Raw genomic sequence first — 23366 nt, 5'->3', positions numbered from 1 at the left:
GCGCTGAGATGCCAAGATCCGGATGGCACCGAGGTGGTGTCTAGCAAGTTGTGGCACTGGTGTGGCCATCGTACAATGGTAAAAGTCGGCGTGGGGCGCCCTGTTGGCCTGTGAGATGGTGTCAGTAGCGGACTGATGTGTGAATGGGGCCAAAGGCAGCGCAACAATATTTTCTACTATATTTTTGGAGTAGAAGACACCACAAGGCGCTGAGATGCCAAGATCCGGATGGCACCGAGGTGATGTGTAAGTTGCGGACCGATGTGCGAATGGGGCCAAAGGCAGCTCAACAATATTTTCTGAAGAGAATACACCACAAGGCGCTGAGATGCCAAGATCCGGATGGCACCGAGGTGATGTCTAAGTTGCGGACCGATGTGCGAATGGGGCCAAAGGTAGCGTAACAAGATTTTCTGTATGGAAGATACCACTAGGCGTTGAGATGCCAAGATTCGGATGGCACCGAGGTGATGTCTAGCAAGTTGTGCCACTGGTGTGGCCATCGTACAATGGTAAAAGTCGGCGTGGGGCGCCCTATTGGCCTGTGAGATGGTGTCAGTAGCGGACTGATGTGCGAATGGGGCCAAAGGCAGCGCAACAATATTTTCTGACTGACACCACAAGGCGCTGAGATGCCAAGATCCGGATGGCATCGAGGTGATGTCTAAGTTGCGGACTGATGTGCGAATGGGGCCAAAGGCAGCGTAACAATATTTTCTGTATGGAAGATACCACTAGGCGTTGAGATGCCAAGATTCGGATGGCACCAAGGTGATGTCTAGCAAGTTGGTGTGGTCATCCTACAATGCTGAAACTCGGCGTGGGTCACCCCATTAGCCTGTGAGATGGCGTCAGTAGCGGACCGATGTGCGAATAGGCCGAAGGCAGCACAACGCGCCAAGATCCGGATGTCACCGTGGTGGTTTCATAGTTGAGAGGCACTTCATCTGCAGTGGGGCGCCGAGATCCGGATGGCACCGAGGTGATGTCTAGCAAGTTGCTGTACTGGTGTGGTCATCCTACAATGCTGAAATGTAGTGGGGCGCCCCTTTACCGTTTCAGTTGCCATTCAGCTGAGTTTCGGCCGCTCTTGATGCTACAGCGACAGGCGGCTGCAAGAGGACTCTCAAAATGGCGGCCTGTTCTTTGGATTTGGGCCTGGTCCACTAAAATGGCCCTGGGACACCTTAGAACTCGGACGCTCGATTTTTTTTTCCTTTCCTGTACATGCAAAAAAAGGTAAATGCCCGGTATGTTACACGCTTCATCTGCCACGATGAACTCTCCAGAGGAACCGAAAAAAAATATAGTTGTGGTAACTATACCATGCATCGTCATATGGAGAGGTGGCACCAATTAATTATAGTGCTGCATAAAAGAGAGATTTGGAGGAGAACCCCTGGCCTGCTAGTACATTCATCAAAGAAGTGGCACTGAGAGCTTCAGAGGCAAGGGAAACGGTCCCAAATATTTAGAAGAACTTTGGAAAGATTAAAATGACATGTTTAGATTGTGGTAAATTAATTTCATGTGGGCAGATGAGTGTTACTCTAATAAATACAGCATATGAACATCATCATAGTCGATGGTTGGTAGAGACATTTTGACTATATCCTGGACCTGCCCGTCCTCGCCCAAAATGGCGCCGGAATAAATGGGACTCGTAACTCCTTGTTGTGTACTGGTTGCAGAACCTTGAAATCACGAGATACGTATGCATTTTTGAAGCACATGGCGGGCGGGGACGAGAATTGATTGAATATTTCGACATCCCTATTGATATTAAGTTCTGATGTGTTATTGATTACTGTACTGTTGAAAATTCGAATTAACGTCACCCATGGTACTTGCCCGCAAATGTATATCTAGATAATTTTATTGTAACTGGCCCTGTCGTATTTTAATTATAAAATGTACGTCCACCGATTCCGTAACTGTTAGACACCTTAGTTTTTGCAACCTAATGGCCCGCCCGTTACGTTCCTCTACAGTGTAAATGTCTATTCATCATATACGATTACAGTTTGCTCCGTGGCAGGCCCACGTGGTTATAGGCTCGTATTTGTATAATTAAATTTTCACAATAAAGGTTTTTAAAAGAAAACATGGTAGTAGTGTATACATTGGTAAAGTTTTTAATAATAGTCACTGTTTTAGAATCATTAAAAGGCAAGTGAAATAAAGCAGACCAATTACATGAAGGGTAAAAGGTATAATACGAAGGAACGCAGTAAAGATAAATGGTCAAGGGCTGTTGTGTTTTCTATTCCTGCAACATAAAGTGATCGATAAGAATCTCATATTCAGGCGTATCGGCGACTAAGACAGCAGGTCGACCCTCTTTTGCTCAACGGCTCCGTCATGGGACGAAGAAACGCTCTTTTTCTCGAAAAAAGAATATATTTTACTTGCAGGACAGTTGTAAAATTTCCGGGAAAGTACATTAGCCTGGAACATTATAACATATATTTAAGAGAAAATAATGTTCGGAAGTAATTAAAAGCGTAATTTTTAGGTGATATGACCAAGGCTTTCATCATTAGAATAAGAAAAGTAAAATGAACCAATGAAAAGTTTTATTAACAAGTCACATGACTTGTTATGCTTACGTTACGCGCTGCGCGCCCCGGATGACTTCCGGATGCGCTAACGCGGCGCGTCATATGACGCATTACGCGACAACGCAGGTCCAGAATATAGTCAAAATGTCTCCACCAACCAGCGGTCGAAACACAACCCCTTTCAGCAGGCTAAATAGTTCTGTTAAATGACAACAGAAGGGACAGGCAACAAGAACCATCAGTCAAAGAGGGGAGGGCTAGTTCTTCTCTACCGGGTTACATTGGGGCGCTACCGGAACTGATCGAATTGGTAGTCTACAGTGTTTCTGGATGTTTCAGACCGAAGCTGGGGTTAGCATGAGAGCAGCACCATTTCGTAGCTCCGTTGTGGCCATTCCGCAACCAATCATGGCAGCCGCTCTTTATCGTTATTTTGGGCGGGGTGGGTGGCGGAGCCGAGCTGTTTTGCAGCCATCATTGTGTGGAGTTCAGTTCATCTCACTAGTTTTGTATTTGTCATGAGGGGTTGTTCCTAATGTTTCTATTTTAGCGAGGTCAAAAAGAGATCCCATTAGTGGCCTACTGATTTTGCTCGATTCCTTTTCTTTTTTTTTACACGATTTTTCGTTATCTGCAAAGACTAAACAGAGTATTGCGACTCTGTGTTTGTTTGTAAATAGAGAATGAACCAAAGAGAACTAATTCTAAAACAGTAAATACTTGGATAACAATCAATCAAATGGAGAGAGAAGCAGGCACGACGGATTACAACGGGGGCAAAGGCCTGCGTTAACTACCTTTCACTATCTGCAAAGAGAGAGTACTCCTAATAGAAATGAGGGGGGGGGCACCATTCAAAGCAGATCAGTGTGCATAAACACGAAAATGTTTTCACTTACCACGTACTTGACATTCGACAGCTTATGATATTTGCTATTAAAAAACCATTGAAATTCACTGAAAAAACCATAGGTTATAGACCATATATAGTTAGGAATTAGCATTTACAAAACCTTGAAAATTCACTGAAAAAACCATAGGTTATAGACCATATATAGTTAGGAATTAGCATTTAAAAAACCTTATTTTACTCACACAAAACCATTGAAATTCCATATATAGTTAGTTGCACTAACTATATATCGCGCACCCGCAATCCACTGCTGATCATGTCACATATTACATCATTCATGACATGGTCAGTGACATCACTGATGACATCACTGATGACATCTCAAATGACATCACTGATGACATCACTGATGACATCTCATTTGACATCAATGACCACATCACTGATGATATCATTCATGTGACAATACAATGCATCTCCTCACATTTTAATATAACCTCTGTTTCACCCAGTGTTAAATACAGAGTATAATTTTTGAAACCATTGACACACCAATACTAGTTACTACATACGTACTCACTGATTCCTACGTCTACACACACATTCACTCATTCACCCATACAATCATTCATACATACAATCACTCATCTTTACAACACTATCATATGCACTCATACACCTATACAGACACTCACACTCTGCCACTCATCCATGGAGTTACTCACACACCTAGTCAGTCCTGTAAAGAATCAATCACACTTCCATTTTCTTGTCTATACAGTTAAACATAGAGCACCTTACATTTTCAAACATATAGTAACACATACTTACTTTCTTATACAATCATTGATACAAGTACACATTGATCTGCACAGAGTCACACACCTCCCAGCCAGCCACACACACACTCAGTCTCCCATACAAATACTTGGACAATCAATCAATAACCCATATAGTTAATCATATAGCTACTGATCAACACATGCAGTAGTTTACAGAACAACAGACATAATGATGCACAAATTAAGACAGTTTAGTCACTAACCCATGCACTCAGTGAGACACATTTAATCACTCACTCATACATTCAGTCATGCACCTACTAAATCCTTCGTCCAGACAGTTATACATCTACTCATTCTTCAATATCTAAAACATATTTAAACTTTACAGAAACACACAGTCACTGGATGATGTCATCAGTGATGTCATCAGTGATGTCATTTGAGATGTCATCAGTGATGTCATCAGTGATGTCACTGACCATGTCATGAATGATGTAATATGTGACATGATCAGCAGTGGATTGCGGGTGCGCGATATATAGTTAGTGCAACTAACTATATATGGAATTTCAATGGTTTTGTGTGAGTAAAATAAGGTTTTTTAAATGCTAATTCCTAACTATATATGGTCTATAACCTATGTTTTTTTCAGTGAATATATATATATATATTAATGTATATATTACCTACTGGCGGTCGCCAGTAGGTAGTTATAGTTAGGATTGTTTTCCATAGGGAAATCGCAACATTCTATTGGGAATAACCTTGGCACCGGTTGAGGAATCTGCCTGAAATTTTCCTCAAATTTGCCTTGCGGCGCTCCGGTCCTTCCCTGAACGTTTGGGGGGTATTCGTCAAGCAGGGGCCGAGATAAAAGGGGGGTCCCAAAACGTGTTTTCCCCATGTTAATTTCCATAGGGCGGTTGGACTCACTTTTAGCCCGAACGGCTGAATGGATTTCCACCAAACTTGGCAAAATTGTAGGGACTGGTAGCCCGATGTGCCTTTGCTATGTCTCAAGATATGCGCTCCAGTGGATTTTGAGTAATTTAGGTTAAAAAAAATATATCTATAAGCGCGCCACGGTACGCGCACCGGGGCGCTTAGCAGCGCGCTACGCGAGTTCGCGCGCGGAAAGCTGATTGGCTCTCGGGTGTCTGTCAACATTCGAAACAGTCCGGAGCAGCCGCCATCTTGTGTCTCGGTAGGATCGAGACACAAGAGGTGGCAAAAACAAAGGGGGAAATGACCATAAGGGGGCAGGGTAGACCCCTCCTGACCCCCTAGGTTTGATGTGGGGGTCAGCGCCCGGTACACGCACCGGGGAGTGTACCGGGGAGCGTACTTTGGTGAAAAATAGTGAAAAAAGTTAGTGTAAAATAATTATTTTGAGTGATCAGAGGTAGGGTAGCTGAGAAAAGAGCTTTTGGGTTCTGTGGCTGATTTAGGTACCTATAAGTACATCCCACACACATCCACATGCACACACCCCACACACACACCCACACACACCTCACACACCCACACCTCCACCCACACCCAAACACCCCACACACTCACACCCACACACACACCTTACACACCCACACCCCCACCCACACCCACACAACCCACACACCCACACCCACACACACACACCTCCCCCCCACAAACACACACCTCACAGACACACCCCACACATCCCCCACACACACCTCCCTCCCCCCACACATGGGGAAAACTCAGAGCTTAGAGGTAGGGTAGCTCTGAATAGAGTTGTTGTGTTGTGCGGGTGATTTAAGTACCAGCATGTAGGTACCAATACAGAGTCTTAAATTCAATGTACACCATCTCCTCTGTAGATATCTTGCATGTTGTTACAGAAGTTATTGTGGTATATGGAATCTATACCATAGTCTGTCAGTGAAGCAGAAACAACATGGAGGCAGGAGATGAAAAAGAGATGTCAAATACACATTGGAGATAATATAGTGGGAGAAAGGAAGTAACTATGAGCAAAATTATTATGTAACACAAAAAGTTGCACAGTATACTATAAGTCTCACTTTATGTTATATTTATTTTGGTACTATTTCATGAATTACATATAAAAAACAATAATGTCTAGAGCAATTTTTAATTATTAAATAAAAATGTATTGCTCTGATTTTTCAAAATTTAATAACACTTCGAACATTATATCGTCAGGAATGTCCTCATTTTCAGTTCATGATTCCATTTCTTCCACACAATTAACTAACTCTTCGTCTAGAGACTGATCCATGAAGTCCAAGTCTTCCTCAGGATTGTTTTGAAGAACTATTTCAAAAGAAATATTTGCTTCTCCTTCCATTTTCTTGCTGTAAATTGCATTAAAAATAAATATATCAGTAGAGTTAGGGCAGTGTTGGGTTTAAGTTGAGGTACTTCTGAGTTTTTAACAGTGAAGTTATCTTTGGGCAGTGTATGGTATCAAGCAGGAAGTAGAAATATCAAAAAAGTGTATGTGAAGAAGCCTAAATAATTTCATAATTATACCAGAGAAGCCTAATTCAATCCATAACTATAACAGAGAAGCCTATCTCAATCTATAACTATAACAGAGGGACAGTAAATAACTATCAGAAAACGTTTTTACAAATTAACTTAAAGTGCCCCTTACAAATTAACAACTTACCTTATTAAAAGGTGATGAAGATAAATGGAGAAAATTGTTTCAAGATGTACCTCAGGTAGGTGTAGTCAAAATGGCTGTGTTTCCCTCTCATTTTTCATTTATATTCATGTACATAACCAATCAAATGTCAGGAAAAAATAGTAGAAAATGAAAGTAACATTTTATTGGTTGTAAATTCTAACTCTTCATATGTGTTTTTGTCATGTAATTTACCTCAGGATATTTAGACAGGGCTACAGGGCAAATGGCTCAATGGAATTCCACCAAATTTGGGAAAATGGTAGGGACTGGTATGTAGTATGACCTATTCTATATTTGGTGAACATCTCTACAGAGGTTTGTATGTAAATTAACTTTTAAAAAATGTTGGGAGCGCTTACCGGTGCGCGCCCCGGTACGCGTACCGGCAGCGCTACGGGAGTCCTCCATCTTGTGTTTCGGTAGATTTGAGACACAAGATGGAGGACAAACAACGTTGGGAATGGGTAAAAGGGGGCACGGTAGACACTCCCTGACCCCAGACAGAGTGACAGTGACAGAGTGACAGTGACAGAGTGACAGACCTATTTTCACTGTAATGTAACCCTTGAAACAAATATTCAAAAATAGAAACTAAAATTTTCAAAAAAATGGAGATAGCCATACCACTTACAACAACCAATTCAATAATTCCACCATCTATATACACATGCATTCATTCACGAACAGTTCAATATAGTCACTCATACATATACTCACTCATCATATGTAGTGATACACCTATACATCCTGTTACACACCGACAGTCATCTAAAAGTTACTCACACACATACTCACACATGCAAATAAACTATTCAACATCCATTTATTTGCATATACAGCTATACACACACTACCACTTTACTTCTAAGGAAACTTACACATACTTACTCTCTTAAACAATCACTTATAGAAACACATACTAATTTAAACAGGAACTCTTAGAATCCCTCACTCTCACATATACTCACTTATATACATCAATATTCACATATATTAGATTAAAACATATGTAGTTACTGATAAAGACACTAGTAAGACAGTCATTCACTCAGTAACACACACATATACACACTCATGCACCCACATAGTCCTGCACATATGTTGTCTTCAAAACACATACAAATAGAGAGTCAGTCATTCATGCTTCTATGTGCTAAGTAATACCCCCACCAAATCATACAGACACTCATACTGATACTAAGAAAAACATCTAATAACCTATATACATACACATGTAGCTACTTACCAACCATGCCCACTTATACACAAAGTGAAACACTAATACATATATTTAAATATTTAAACATTACTCACTAATATTTATTTTTCAGAAAGACACACATTCACTGGATGGTGTCATCAGTGATGTCATGAGTGATGTCACTGACCATGTCATGAGTGATGTAATATGTGACGTCATCAGCAGTGCATTGCACGCGCAAGTTATAGAGAGTCCAACTAACTATAACGTGGGAATTTCATTGGTTTTATGCGAGTAAAATTTCCAGCTAACTATAACTGGTGGTTTTTTCAGTGAATATATATATATATATATATATTCACTGAAAAAACCATAGGTTATAGACCATATATAGTTAGGAATTAGCATTTAAAAAACCTTTTTTTACTCACACAAAACCATTGAAATTCCATATATAGTCAGTAGTACTAACTATATATCGCGCACGCGCAATCCACTGCTGATCATGTCACATATTACATCATTCATGACATGGTCAGTGACATCACTGATGACATCACTGATGACATCACTGATGACTACATCCAGTGACTGTATAATTCTGTAAAGTTAAAATATGTCTTACAAATTGAATAATGAGTGGATTTATAAGTGTCTGGATGAAGGATTTAGTAGGTGCATGACTGACTGTATGAGTGAGTGATTAAATGTGTCTCACAGAGTGCATGGGTTAGTGACTAAACTGTCTTAATTTGTGCATCATTATGTCTGTTGTTCAGTAAACTGCTGCATGTGTTGATCATTAGCTATATGATTAACTATATGGGTTATTGATTGGTTGCCCAAGTATTTGTATGGGAGACTGAGTGTGTGTGTTGGTGGTTGAGAGGTGTATGACTCTGTGCATACATGTGTGAGCAGTTGATTCACTAGATGTATGGGTTCAAAAGTGCATATAGAAACAACTGTATGGGCGGTTGACTGTGTGCATAAGTGTATTGGTGAGTGAATGGATATCTCAGTGCTACATGTCAAAGTAAGTACATATGTAAAACACAGTACATGTGACAGTTGACATATATAAATAACTGTGCATAAGAGCCAGTGAATGTGTGAGTGGCTGTATGGATCATTGTGAACTTGTATCAGGGATTGTATAAGAGAGTAAATATGTGTTAGTATATGTTTGAATAAGTAAGGTGTGTATAACTGTATAGTTGAGGAAATGGAGGTGTGATTGATTCTTTGCATGACTGACTAGGTGTGTGAGTAACTCCATGGATGAGTGACAGTCTGTGAGTGTATGTTTACACTGAGTGTATCTAAGGTTATATAAGAGTCTGAAGAGGTTCATCATATTATCACATGAATGATGTCATCAGTGATGTGATCAGTAATGTCAAATGAGATGTCATCAGTGATGTCATCAGTGATGTCATTTGAGATGTCATCAGTGATGTCATCAGTGATGTCATTTGAGATGTCATCAGTGATGTCATCAGTGATGTCATTTGAGATGTCATCCGTGATGTCATCAGAAATGTCACTGACCATGTCATGAATGATGTAATATGTGACATGATCAGCAGTGGATTGCGGGTGCGCGATATATAGTTAGTACTACTAACTATATATGGAATTTCAATGGTTTTGTGTGAGTAAAGAAAGGTTTTTTAAATGCTAATTCCTAACTATATATGGTCTATAACCTATGGTTTTTTCAGTGAATTTTCAAGGTTTTGTAAAGGCTAATTCCTAACTATATATGGTCTATAACCTATGTTTTTTTCAGTGAATTTCATTGTTTTTTTAAAAGCTAATATCTGTAGCTGTAAAATCTATTCTTCTTTAAATCAAAAAATATATTTTATGTTTATTAATAATTTTTTTTTAAAAAATTTTTTGTTCGCTCCCGGTTCGCGAACCGGGAAGCTTCCCGTTAGCTCAATTTGATGCCGCGACCCGGTCCGCGAACCGGTAAACGTTCCGTTTGCGCAACTGCCGCGTTAGAAATCAACATCGTGACGCGTCGCGGAAGCGCGACGTATCACGTTGTCGCGTAATGCGTCTTATGACGCGCCGCGTTAGCGCACCCGGAAGTGCTCCGGTACGCGAACTGAGACGCGAAGCGCAGCTCCCCGGAAGCGATCCGGGGCGCGTCGCGAAAGCGCGGCGTATCGCGTTGCCGCGTAATGCGTCTTATGACGCGCCGCGTTAGCGCACCCGGAAGTGCTCCGGAGCGCGAACCGGAAGCGATCCGGGGCGCGTTCCGCAGCGCGTAACATAAGCGTAACAGGTCATGTGACTTGTTAATAAAACTTTTCATTGGTTCATTTCACTTTTGGTTTCCTAATGATGTAAGGCTAGGTCAGGTGACCTAAAAATAACACTTTTCATTGGTTTAGAACTATTTTTTTTCCCAAATGATGAAAGCCCCCACCTTTTTTCTCACTCTGACTTTCAACTTTGTGAAAGGAAGACCTATTTTGCTCAGTGGAAAATGGCTTCACTAGTAGCTGCAGCTGGTGGACCCCCACCACCACCACCACCTCCTCATAGGAAGAGAGGACCACCTCCACAGTTCCTTGCCAACACAGAGGAGGAAGAGGATCAAGAAGAGGAAGAGGAAATACAGGCACCACAGTTTTTACAAGAGGAGCCCCGGGTATCTCATCATAAAAATAGTTTCATTTGGCAGTTTTTTTCTTTTCCTGAAGGACAGAAAAAAGTTAATGCTGAGTATGTGACGTGCCTCATATGCAAAGAGGACTTATCTAGAGGCACAGATAAGAAGTATAGTTACGGCAACTATACTATGCACCGTCACATGCAGAGGTGGCATCCACTAAATTACAGCCGGGCAGAGATGTGTGACCTGCAGGACAACCCACCAACTCCTGTGGCCAGGACATCAACACAGATATCTCTGTCGGGGCCAGAGGCACGGGAAACAGTGCCAAACATACAGGAAAACTTTGTCCACATGAAGATTGTCCGTATATATTGCGGTACCTTACTCTCATGTGCCAATATGAGCATTAACTTAGTAAACAGAGCATTTGAAAATCACAAGTGCTCTAAACGACCCAAAAAATACTTTTTTTTTTGCTCCTGTTGAGCCCTTTCCAATGCCTGTTTTTTGTTGTTTCCCCTCCAAAAAAACCAAAAAAAACATAAAATTGTTCAAAAAATACAAAAAAAACAAAAAATGTTCAGAAAATTAAAAAAAATATATAAAACAACAAAAACATAAAAAAAAGTTCTTTTCAGAACTACCCCCCGTTATAAAAAAATTGCTAGAATGTTTAGCACTCTGGCAATCTCTATTTCTTTTGGTTCGCTTCCCCGTTCGCTCCCCGGTACGCGAACCGGGAGCGAACCAAAAAATTAAAAAAAAAAAAAGAAGAGTAAGTATAAGGGAAGTAAACAGAGAGTAATGTTAAAAGAAAGACACCTATAGGGAGTAAACCAGAGATACTGTTTAATAGATTTATTTAACGAAGGAAAGATGGAAGAGGGTATAATTGTGAAAAACAAAATAGATAAGGAAGTGAAAGAAAAAAAGGAGAGTAGAAGAATAACAAAGAAGAGTTTCTTAGAGAATGTGAGTGAATGTTCAAAATAAGATTAAAACATGTGGAATAACAGAGAGAAAAAACAGAAAGCAGAAAAGAAGAAGTAACAGAAAAAGAATAATTGAAACAGCAAAGAAATGTAAATAACATAGGGCCATATTATCAACATAGGCAATAAAAGTTTTGCAGCTTTTATCGGCAGAAATGTGTCGCTAAAGCCGCTTTTGCGGCAGAAAACTGCCGCTAAAACCACTTTTGCAGCAGTTTTCTGCCGATAAAAACAGCAATAATTTTATTGGCTGTGTTCATAATATGCCCCTTAGTGTGCTTCAACTACACAGAGAAAGCATAATGAACAAGTAGTGAAAGAGTGATCAGTCAAAGACACTAAGAGTAATAGAGACGGAGTGAGTGAACAAGAGTGAGGAACTATGAGAAGAGAGGGACTGAGAAAAGGAGTGGAAGGAGTAGAGTAAGTAGGTAATAGAGAAAGGAATGAGGGAAGTAGCAAAGGCAGGAAACTGAGGGTTAAAGAAATGAAGCTGTGGAACTAATAGTAGATGAATGTGATAGAAATGTAACGAAAAGAGTACAAAACATTTACCTTATAATTGTCGTTAACTTACTCACTTGTTATTTTTATACTTTCAATCTGTGAAAGAGATAACAAACATTTGAAAAATATTAAAACATGTATTTAAAAATTAGAAAAGACAAGGGAAAAGATTGAAGGACAAACAGTTTTTCAACAACTTTGACACTTACAGAAGCTTCTGCTTCTCCAGGCCCCCTACACAGTCCTAAAGATATACATTTTAAACTAACAGTATCTTGATGCAGATGAAGTGAGGCCTATCTTGGAACATGGTGCATCTTTTGCACTGCTGTTGTCTCACAAAAGTGACGCAATGGCAGCGCAAAAGAGGTGCACAATCATCATAAAACTGTTCCTAACATTTTAAATGATTGTTTCAGGATGGCAATAAGGTGTGTCCTATCCAGACGTTTGTTTCAGGCGAGGCCTACTCAGGGTTGCAGATCAAATTTAGGCTTGTTCAAGAGTACAGAGGAGATAATACATGTGCAGGCCAACCAATAAAGTTCAGACTTCCTCTGTTTCCCTGGACAGGCCTAAACTTCATCTGCACAATGTGATTCGTAATGTTAGGAAACACAGGTAATGTATTTGAAAAACGTGCAATTTCTTTTGCTCATTTCACAATCACATCACTTGTGTTTCCTTTGGCTAGGTATCTCATTGTGCAGATGTAGTCCAGCATATGAAAGAGTACGCACTGCATGCAACAACTTTGACACTTACTGAAGCCTCAGCTTCTCCATACCCCCTACACAGTCCTAATTATATACATTTTAAACTGACGGTATCTTGCTGAAAATGAACTGAGGCCTATCTTGCAACATGGTGCATCTTTTACACAAAAGTGACGGAACAGCGGCGTAAAAGAGGCACACAGCCTTCATAAAACTGCCCTTAACATTTTAAATAATTGTTTCTAGATGCTGATAAGGTGTAACCTATCCACAGATTTGTTTCAGGTAAGTCCTACTCAGGGTTGCAGATGAAATTTAGGCTTGTTGAAGAGTATAGAGGAGCTAATACATGTGCAGGCCTACTAACGAAGTGAGTCATGTCCACTGCACTCTTGAACAAATGTCAGACCTCCTCTGTCTCCTGGAACAGGCCTAAACCTCATCTACACAATGTGATGTGTAATGTTAGGAAACACAGGTAATATAATTGAAAAACGTGCAATTTTTTTTTGCTCATTCCACAATCACATCACCTGTGTTTCCTTTGCTTAGGTATCTCATTGTGGAAATGTAGTCTATCATATGAAAGACTACGTAGAATGTGAGCACTGTATGCAACAACTTTGACACTTACAGAAGCCTCACCTTCTCCATGCCTCCTACACAGTTCTACATGTACATCATAAATACAAACAGTACAGAATTAATTATACATGTTAAATGGTTTATTTTTGCTGTTCTCAGAATGTATCAAATTTCACTAAAAACAGTGACTTGAAGGTATTCATCATATAACAGCGGGGAAAAAAAACACAATCAAAATGATTGTGTTTAAAAAACCCATATAACATAACCAATCAGAAATCAGAACTCCTCAAAAGTAACTTACTTTCCATGACGTCGAAGGATGTCCTATGAACAGCTTACACTCGGTTGTGCTGTTTTTATTTTCAGCCCGCCACTTTCTGAAAGAAAACCTCCATCGTTTTGAAAAATATGTTACATACAATAAATGACTTCTCGCTCTCTACCACACGTTTCCACAAGGCCAAATCATGTAAGAGCCATTTATAACTCTTGGAATTCTTGTAAGCAAATCCCGTCATTTTCTATTTCCGCAACTTTCAGAAAGAAAGCGTTCAAGATCACTTTCACAATCCTGGACTAGTAATATCTTACCCTTCTTGCTCACTCATGTTCTACATTTCCTATGACACTGATACTGCTTACTATGAAGCAGAATTACACTACCTCTATGACTACTACAATTATTTAATTCTCTACATCACTTTTAATCACAAAGCAATATAAAACAGTAGACAGCATTGCAGACTTACATTCCCTCTACTCCATGTTTTGATTGGCTGCTTGAATTAGCTTATAAAAAGAAACAGTTTTTCTGAACTCATTCAAAGTGCAGTTATTTTTCCATGACGTCAAGTGTTATGGTAAGAACTTATGTCTCTGTACTACACTTATCCTCAAGGCCAAATCGTGTAGGAGCCATTAGAACCTCTTGAAATTCCTCAGAGCACATCCCGAGATTCTTTCCCTAAAATTTTGGTTTTAAAAACACCAGGTAAGAATTTTTAAGGTCATACGGCAATTTTTTTTTGAAAATTAAAACAGAATCGTTGCAGAATGACCAGCCATTTCTAGACTTTAAATAAGCTGTGTAATGTCCTGATGTTATTGAAGGACCGTCATGATATATAATTGCTGCAGTTACAAAAGTCCTTCCTGATATTGACAACTGCGAAGCCACAACATTTTTAATTAAAGTTGTCAATTTTGTTCCATCAGGCCTACATCGTTGGAACATTAAAATGACATACTGGCCATATGTTCGTATAAATAATGTTGACACCATTTCAGATTTACATTGGCTACACTCCATGTTGTGATCAGCTGCTTTTACTAGCTTATTAAAGGAGACTGATTTACTGTCTGGCAAAGTTAAATATATAAATCTTTCTGAGTCTACACTAGTAGTACTTGATACCCTACAGTTCTCGCAGTCATGCTGCCATTGATAAGAAAGCCCAAACAGGTGATCTACATCTACACCTTCAGCATGCAATACATCAAGCATATACATTAAAAACTCCTGACAATCTTGCTGAATATTTTGAGAGAATTGTGTTTGACCTGAACATCTGTCTAACAGATTTCGAATTTCAGACACACTTTCTATTTTTGTTCTATCAGTGCTACATTTCTCTAACACAGAATTTAACAAACTGCAAAATCTTTGATCAGAATTGACCACAATCTCTTCTTTTACATTTTCTAGAGAAAACAAAACATTAACCACTACATTAGCATAGCAGTTGACACCAGAACTGTTTTCAAATTGAAAACCAACAACATCTTCAACAGAATCCTTTTTGTTTCTGCTTATAATTTCAGGTTCATCGACTATTCGTCTTTTTGCTACAACCTCCCTAGTATTGGTCACATTTCTTCGTTTCCGGCCTACCACACGTTTCTCAAACAAAGGATATTGAGGCAAATGTGGCGCATACTCTCTTCTTAACCTATTGTATTCCTTAACACAATCTAGATCCGCACAAATGTTTGTGACATCACACTCAATCAAGTACAATCCCGATAAAGTTCTAACTCGTGACAATGCCACATATGCCATACCCTCCTTGAACACAGAACTGCCAATATTCACCAATGCACTGTCTACACTTAAACCTTGCGATTTATGGATTGTCACCGCATATGCCAAGCAAACAGGAAACTGCTTACGGCGAACATATAAGTCTTTTACAAGCAAAAATCTAGCAGAACAACGACCAATTAGCTGTACTTCCTCAATGCCATCAAATTTAATTTTTAAAAATTCAATTCCATCTCTATTTCTGTATTTCACAAAATCAACAACATTACCCATTGATCCATTTACCAGACCTCTTTCAACATGTAAATTCCTTCTTAAAATTATACGGCAGTTTAAGCACACATTCAGAGTCTTTTCAAAACCTGCAGTTTTAGATATAGTCTTCTCTAATGAATCCAATTTTGTTTTCAAATTCTCAGACAAAATAATTGTTGATCCCATATGCTCTACTCTGTCAATAGCTTCCAGTTTCACAATCTCTTGGTTTTCTAAATGCAACATTTTGTTGTTGAAGATGGCACATTCTGCAAGAGTTGGCATCAAACATATTGCAGATTTCTTCTCAGTAATTTTCTGAAAAATATTCTCAGGCACAACATCTTGTTCTGGATATAAATTTGACAGTAATCGTGCATGTAAAGCTTCTTTCCAATGCTCGGTCACTTTTCCAATTCTAACATCTTGTAGAATATTCTTGTAATCTTCATCCTTCGCCTGACGCATATTTTCATGCAGTTCAGCATAATTGAAGTTTAACCATATGTTGACGTTGCCAATGCTCCCTAGGCACTTCCTGGTATCTTCATGCGTGAGCATTTTGAACACAGGTTGTCCTTTCACTGGTGTCAGCTGCAGAAGATCTCCGAAAACAATGATGTGTTTGCCACCAAATAACACATCATACTTTGTTTTGAGAACTTCTTGCATTCTCAAATGCACAAAGGCAAGCATGACATTGGAAACCATGCTTACTTCGTCAATGATAAGAAGTTTCATTTTCCTCAACACTCTTGAAACTTCACAACAAGCATCTCCAGATAACTTGTGGTATTGTAATTTGTTGTCATGCTCCACTGGCAGCATCAGTAGACAATGCAAAGTAATACCTTTAATGTTATGTGCTGCCAGTCCAGTTGGAGCAGTGACAACACAAGACAGCGATGACTCAGTCCTTTCCTGCAAATAACATGAAATTGCTTTAATGAGGAAACTTTTTCCAGTTCCCGCTTCTCCACTCACGTACAGTCGAACAGGCATCAACGACGTACATGAGCACTCTTTCTTCTCATGACTTAATCCATGATCAATTTGCTTGGTAACTTCGTCATATATTTTCCTCTGCTCAACGTTGAGTTGTCTTTCCAAGTCTTCTAAGTTAACCGCATCCTCCTGAGCATGTGCCATGGCTCTTTCCACTTCATTCATGGCAGTGGCAGCTTCATTTTCGATAACAGGTCCTCCTAGTGGATCCTGACTCAATGAAACAGAACTCTGACTGTCCTGAGAACTGTCTCTGGCAATCTCGGCTGCAATCGTTGCTTCCTGCTCGATTTCCGCATTCAACATTTCTAGATATTTGGGAAAAGCAGGACATTCTATGGTCTCCTTGGCGGCAGTGAAAGAGTCTTCGTAACAGAGGAAATCTCCAAGCAGTTCCTCTTCTGCACGCCAAGGCTTGAAAAGTTGCAAAAGTGCTAAATAGAAAAACTCCTTTTTTTCAGGAGATTCGCCACTCAATTTTCGATGGTTTACCAAGTGGCATTTTCTTTGCTTGACCAGACATCCCTCACTTCCAATTACAGCATACACTCCTTTCTCAATATCTTCTTTGATGTTCCTCTTGAATATGTAATTTTGTAGAACCTCATACAGACAAACATTCTCGAGGTGACTGCTTCGATTTGGATAATATGTATCCAACATGTTGGTCTTCAAAATATCAGTACTGTTTGGCTCCTTTTCCGCCAAATACTCAATTTCCCGCACAGGTTTCAGAACTCGATTACGCGTTGCAGCAAGACCAAGACTCGCCCAAACGATACTCCTGGATTTGGCATAGAGACTTGCTGAAGACAACCGGTCAGAACATTCGTAAGCTCCGATTTCTCGATGTGACAACATCTTCAGACTGAAACTGTACAACTTCTTACTGAGGCTCTTTTCATGGGAAATGTCCTCCCACATATCCTTCAATTCTGTCTTTTCTTTTTTGGTGATGTAAGATGTCACATACCGAGCCACAGCCATACAGTATCAGCCACAAACTGTATATCCATGTTAGCATTCCACATGGACAAAATCACTGGGTTGTAGTCGTTGATGTACTTGGACTCTTCATTCCTCTTCAAATTGTATGTGTTTTTAGGTGATTTCTTCATCACATTATGTCGCAGCGAAGACATCAAACTGTTTACTCTTCCTTTAGAAATCACCGGTCGTGGAAAGCCGAAACGACATTTGGTGCAGAACTTGTCCTTGTTTCTGAATTTACGACAACAGTACTTTCCACAACGATGGCTTTGGAAACGTAGAACTTTTTCTCTTAGGCTTTTCTTCTCCTTTGCGTTTGGAACAGCACACGTAGAATACTGTTGTATGAAACTCATCACTAAGTATTCTGGATCCGTTCCAAATTTAGGTGCATCCTTGATCCACAGCAGCATATGTATATGAGGAGCACCTCTTGCTTGGTACTACTTTCTCCAGAAGAAATCCAACACCTCTCCAAGAGGTGGATTTCTCTTGTTCATGATGAAAGACATCATAGCTTCAAATCTATGATTGAAGTACCTGCATACATTGACTGGATCCAAAGAGCACAGTTCTCCGGGTGTCTTGAATTCGATGTTTTCAATGTTTCCATTTGCCTCTCGTAGAAATTCAAGTAAGTCTTCCCAGCCATACTCGGCACAGCTCAGAGTGAGGAACCATGTGGGAGTTCCTAAGTTCCTCAGCATACATTCTAAATCACCATGACGACGGTACCAGTACTCATTAGTACCACGCTGACACGCCATGAGATTAATCAGGTGACAATCCAAAATACTGTCTTGGACATTGACTTTATCCATAAAGTCACTTGCCGAGATGTTTTGCATGTGTATATCACTTTTCAAGATGTGGTTCACTGCATATGACAGTCCAGACAGATCGCTTTCAAACAGGAGATGAAACAAATAGGGAATGCATTGTCGAAACCTAGCATCTTCTGCATACAATCGTAAAGTCCGGTATTCAGAAGCAGCAATTTGATGAGGTCGCTCATCATATCTTCCTCCCTGACCTGTTGGAAATAGCTGTGGGAAACACCGAGCTTCCAAACTTTCCTCCCAAACACTAATGGGACTCCCTTTGGCTTGTTTCATTTGAAACAACTCAATAGCATTCCCCATGACTTCCTTGGAATGCAAAGGATGAACACTATAATGTTCATATATTTCTTCACTTTTAGAGGGTTCTACTTTCTCAATTTGACCAGCACACAAATCGCTATCCTCTTCCTCACTTACTTCCTCTTCTGCAACATATACATTCTTATAGTACTTATTATTTTTTTTCAAATACAATGTTGCCTTTTTGACTTTCCTAACATCCACTAAATCTTGCCATATTTTCTTATTCTTTGTCGGAACCCCATTAACTAAGATAACCAGAGGTTCCTCTTCCACTTTTTCTACTCCAATTGTATTAATGTTTTTCTTCAAATCTAGAGGCAAATAAACAACTCTTCCCTTTAATCCTCTCTGTAAATCTGATGGAGGCAATTTCCCTGTCTTTGGCTCCATTCTTACAATAGCCTGAAAGGGATGGATACTTTGAATCAAAATAGATTCATAAGTATTTAAATCCTTCAATTCAGAAGGAATCTCAACCAATTCCAGATTATTATGAACCGCTCTAGCAGGCATCTGGTTTTGATTTAATTTGTTACAACAATAAGTACACACATGTTGATCCGATCCCAAATCAAAACAATTTTCTACCATCAAGTATGTTGCGAAATCCTTCCATTCACTATTATTTTCCCTTTCACTTTTTGCATATAAATCCACTAACTTAGTCTGATTCTTATAATAAGTGCGTCGACAACACACACAAGTGAAATTAGGCCTCTCACTTGATTTAACCTGAAACGTGGCAATTTCCTTCTGAAAATTATCTGTACTGGAAACCTGTACACTTTCCTCCACATTACCCTGTTCTTCTGGGTCAATTTCAACATTCTCCTCTTTACTTCCAAAGTAACAAAACTCAATTTCTTCACAAATATTCTTCACATCTATTTCAGAACCATGCAAAAGAGCAACGCATAATTGTTTAAGCATAATTGCTGGACTCTTAGCATAATACAACATTCTAACTAATTTCCTCACTTTATTATGATGCACTGCTAGCATCCTGAAATGATGAAAAACACTCTGGCATACTCTCCTGGAAAGACAAGCCAGTGAATGACCATGCAAACCTGTCACTTCTCTCACTCTGCAAGGATCTAATTCTTGCAACAACATCATTTTCTGCTTCAAACTTTTCTTATTAAATGTCCGTACAAAATCACAAAGCAAATTGATGGAATCCTGTCATACATTGCAAATACTACTACACTTCCAGGTGTACACGGGACCCTTAGGACGTCTTCCTAAAACCTCATTACCTAACACCTCTTCTGTCTCTGTTGTCACAAGTTTTTCTTTTTCAACTGGACAACCATCTTTCACCTCATAAGCTCGACCACTGGTGTCAACTGCATGCACCAAATCATTATCCTGGAAATAACTCTCCTCATTGAAAAATGCCTCACAACTTGAACTATGCATCCATTCTCCGGAAAAAACTTCACAAAAATTACTACGATTAACTATTCTCTTCCATCTACTATTTCTTTTGAAATCATAAATTGCCTTGTTTAGCTTCCTAATTCTATTGATTATCAAAATAAATAACTTTCGCTTTATTTCAAATGCCTGATCAATAACTTTCTCAACTTTTTTTTTTCTCTTATAAAAAACTACTTTCTGTTGACCTTTCTTAATATTTTTTAACAAATGCCAATTATCCTGTTGCGGAACATTCGTCTACGAATGTCCCTAAACTGTTGTTTCCTTCTACTATCATGCACAGAGTTATCTCTTGCTCTAGCAGTAACATTTTTGATTGGCCTTTCCTTTCCGTTTAAATTGCTTCTCTTTTTCTGGACTAAAACATTTTCTGTACTACTACTTTTTTTTCTACAAATGTTTCTTATGAATGTTTTCGTGCTCTTACCCGGTGCTTTCTTGGTGACTTGACAAGTTTTTTTTGTAGAGGACTGCTGCATTATTTCATGGACCTGCTGTCTTTGACGTTTTGCAGCCTTTCTAATTCTATCCTTGGTTGGCATTCTCAAATTTTGAAATGATCTGCAGTTGAATCTGTGGTAAAATATAATAAAAAATGTTATTAACCTCTATTACCAAACAGTAAATCAATAACAGTCATCAAAAACTTAACACACTACTTGACATTTTTACATAGAATATTTTTTACTGCTTTGGCAAATTTAGAATACACAAATAGCAGAAAAGAAATGGAATTTTTCTTCATTTTACCTGTGCTGTTTTATATGTGAATCTGATCTAATTTTATGAGCATATTTTAATATTTTATTGAAGACACTACACATAACCTGTTTTTGAAGGTGTGTTTAATTTTAAATGAAACGGTTTACATTTTTACTTTTCATTTATTATAAATTTTAAAAATAAATGTTTATAGTTCCATAGGCTCAAGCACGTCAGCTTCCCACCCTATGTCATACAATTCTGACAAATCGGCATCCTCATCATGTTCTTCATCATCCTCAGGATTTAAATCATCCAAGGGATCTACTTCCACTGACGTTTCAATTACAAGTTCAATGATAAGGTCAAAATCAACTGATTGCTGATTGTCACTCATGGTTGATGTTGTCGTTATCTTTAAAGAAAGAGAACAACAATGAGATGTTGCAGAGTAAGAGACAAATCTCAGAGATTATAATAGTAAAATTGTTTAACAAGAGTAACATTTTGCAGCTATTATTTAGCCATGTCCAGCGATGCTGAGGAGGTGAGGCCTATGTCCAAGTTTTCAGTGAACAGGACTCATCTCTTCTTAACCTTGGATAAGCCTCACCGACTCTGTGTCCCCTGCTCATACTAAAATGTACAGGGGCAGATTTATGCTAAGTGGCGCATCCCCACGGATGCACCAGTTAATGTGCACCGCTGCTCTGCCACCCATAGTGTGCCGCATTTACAATGTGGAGCACCATTGAGCAAAAACAGCACAGATGCGTCACGCATCTGTGCCGCAAAAGCAGCACATTGCAGGAATCACATCATAAGCGCGACATGTCTACTGCAATGCACAGGAGGAACCCTCACATTGCATGGTGCATCACTTCTTATGCCTGTTTCAAACAGGCGTACGGTTTTGATTCAGTAATGCAATAAAGCTGACTCAGTGAAATCTTCTAAATTTCACTGTGTTAGTTTTACAGGGCTTTCATGCAAATGAATGCATACCTTGCAACAAAACACCTATATGAAAACTGACGCAGGTTTCATGTGGCACAGGACTTTACAGCATGACACATCTGCCTAGATGCATCAAGTTGTAAATATGTCGCCACATAGCAAATCTTTTCCACCGCCGCTGCGTCACAAAAGTGACGCACAGTGACGCAAAAGAGACATACACCTATCATAAATCTGACCCTAACATTTTAAATGATTGATTCAAGATTACGATAAAGTGTGGCCTATCCAGAGGTTTGTTTGAGGTGAGGCCTACTCAGGGTTGCAGATGAAATTTACGCTTGTTAAAGAGTACAGAGGAGATAATACATGTGAAGGCCTACCAATGAAGTAAGTCATATCCACTTCACTCTTGAACAAAGGCCAGACCTCTTCTGTGTCCGTGGACAGACCTAAACCTCATCTGCACAATGTCATTCGTAAACTTAGGAAACACAGGTGATGTAATTGAAAAATGTGGAGTTTCTTTTCCTCATTTCACAATCACATCACCTGTGTTTCCTTTGCTTAGGTATCTCATAGTGCAGATGGACTCTAGCATATCAAAGAGTACACAGAAGTTGAGCACTGTATACAACAATTTTGACATTTACAGAAGATTCAGCTTCTTATTTATTTTATTTATTTATTTATTTATTTATTTATATGCTTCTATAGCACCTGAATAGACCCCCGAAGGGGTATCTCCGCGCTTTGCCATACAGAGGAACCAGCTATTGTGCCCAAGCAGTACTAGTGGGTGGTGGGCGGCAGGAAATGAATTAAATGCTGGAAAAAAGATGAGTTTTCAGGATTTTTCGAAAAGACAGGTGATCAGTAATGAGCTTTAATGAGAGGGGGAGGGTGTTCCAAAGAACAGGTCCTGTGTATGCCAGAGCCTTGCCTCCTTGGCGGGTTTTTTTAATTTTAGGAACCTTAAGGAGCTGAAGATTGCTGGAACGTAGTGAGCGGCCGGGAACATAGGGAAGAAAGGCTGTGGTGAGAAATTTAGGGCCCTTCCCAATCAGGCATTTGTGAATTGTACACAAGATTTTAAATTTGGTCCGAAGTCGCACTGGCATCCAGTGGAGTTCCATCAGTAGTGGCCGGGAGGGAGTCCTAGATGGAGCATTCATGACTAACCTCGCGGCCGTATTCTGGACTACTTGTAATTTGTTGAATTGGCCTTCATTAGATGACAAAAGAAGGCCATTACAGTAGTCCAGTCTACTGATGACCAGAGCCTGGACCAAGGTCTTTCTGTGGTGATCCGGGAG

Source organism: Lissotriton helveticus, chromosome 8 (assembly GCF_964261635.1).
Source record: "Lissotriton helveticus chromosome 8, aLisHel1.1, whole genome shotgun sequence".
NCBI lineage: Eukaryota > Metazoa > Chordata > Amphibia > Caudata > Salamandridae > Lissotriton > Lissotriton helveticus.
This window is presented reverse-complemented; position numbering follows the sequence as displayed.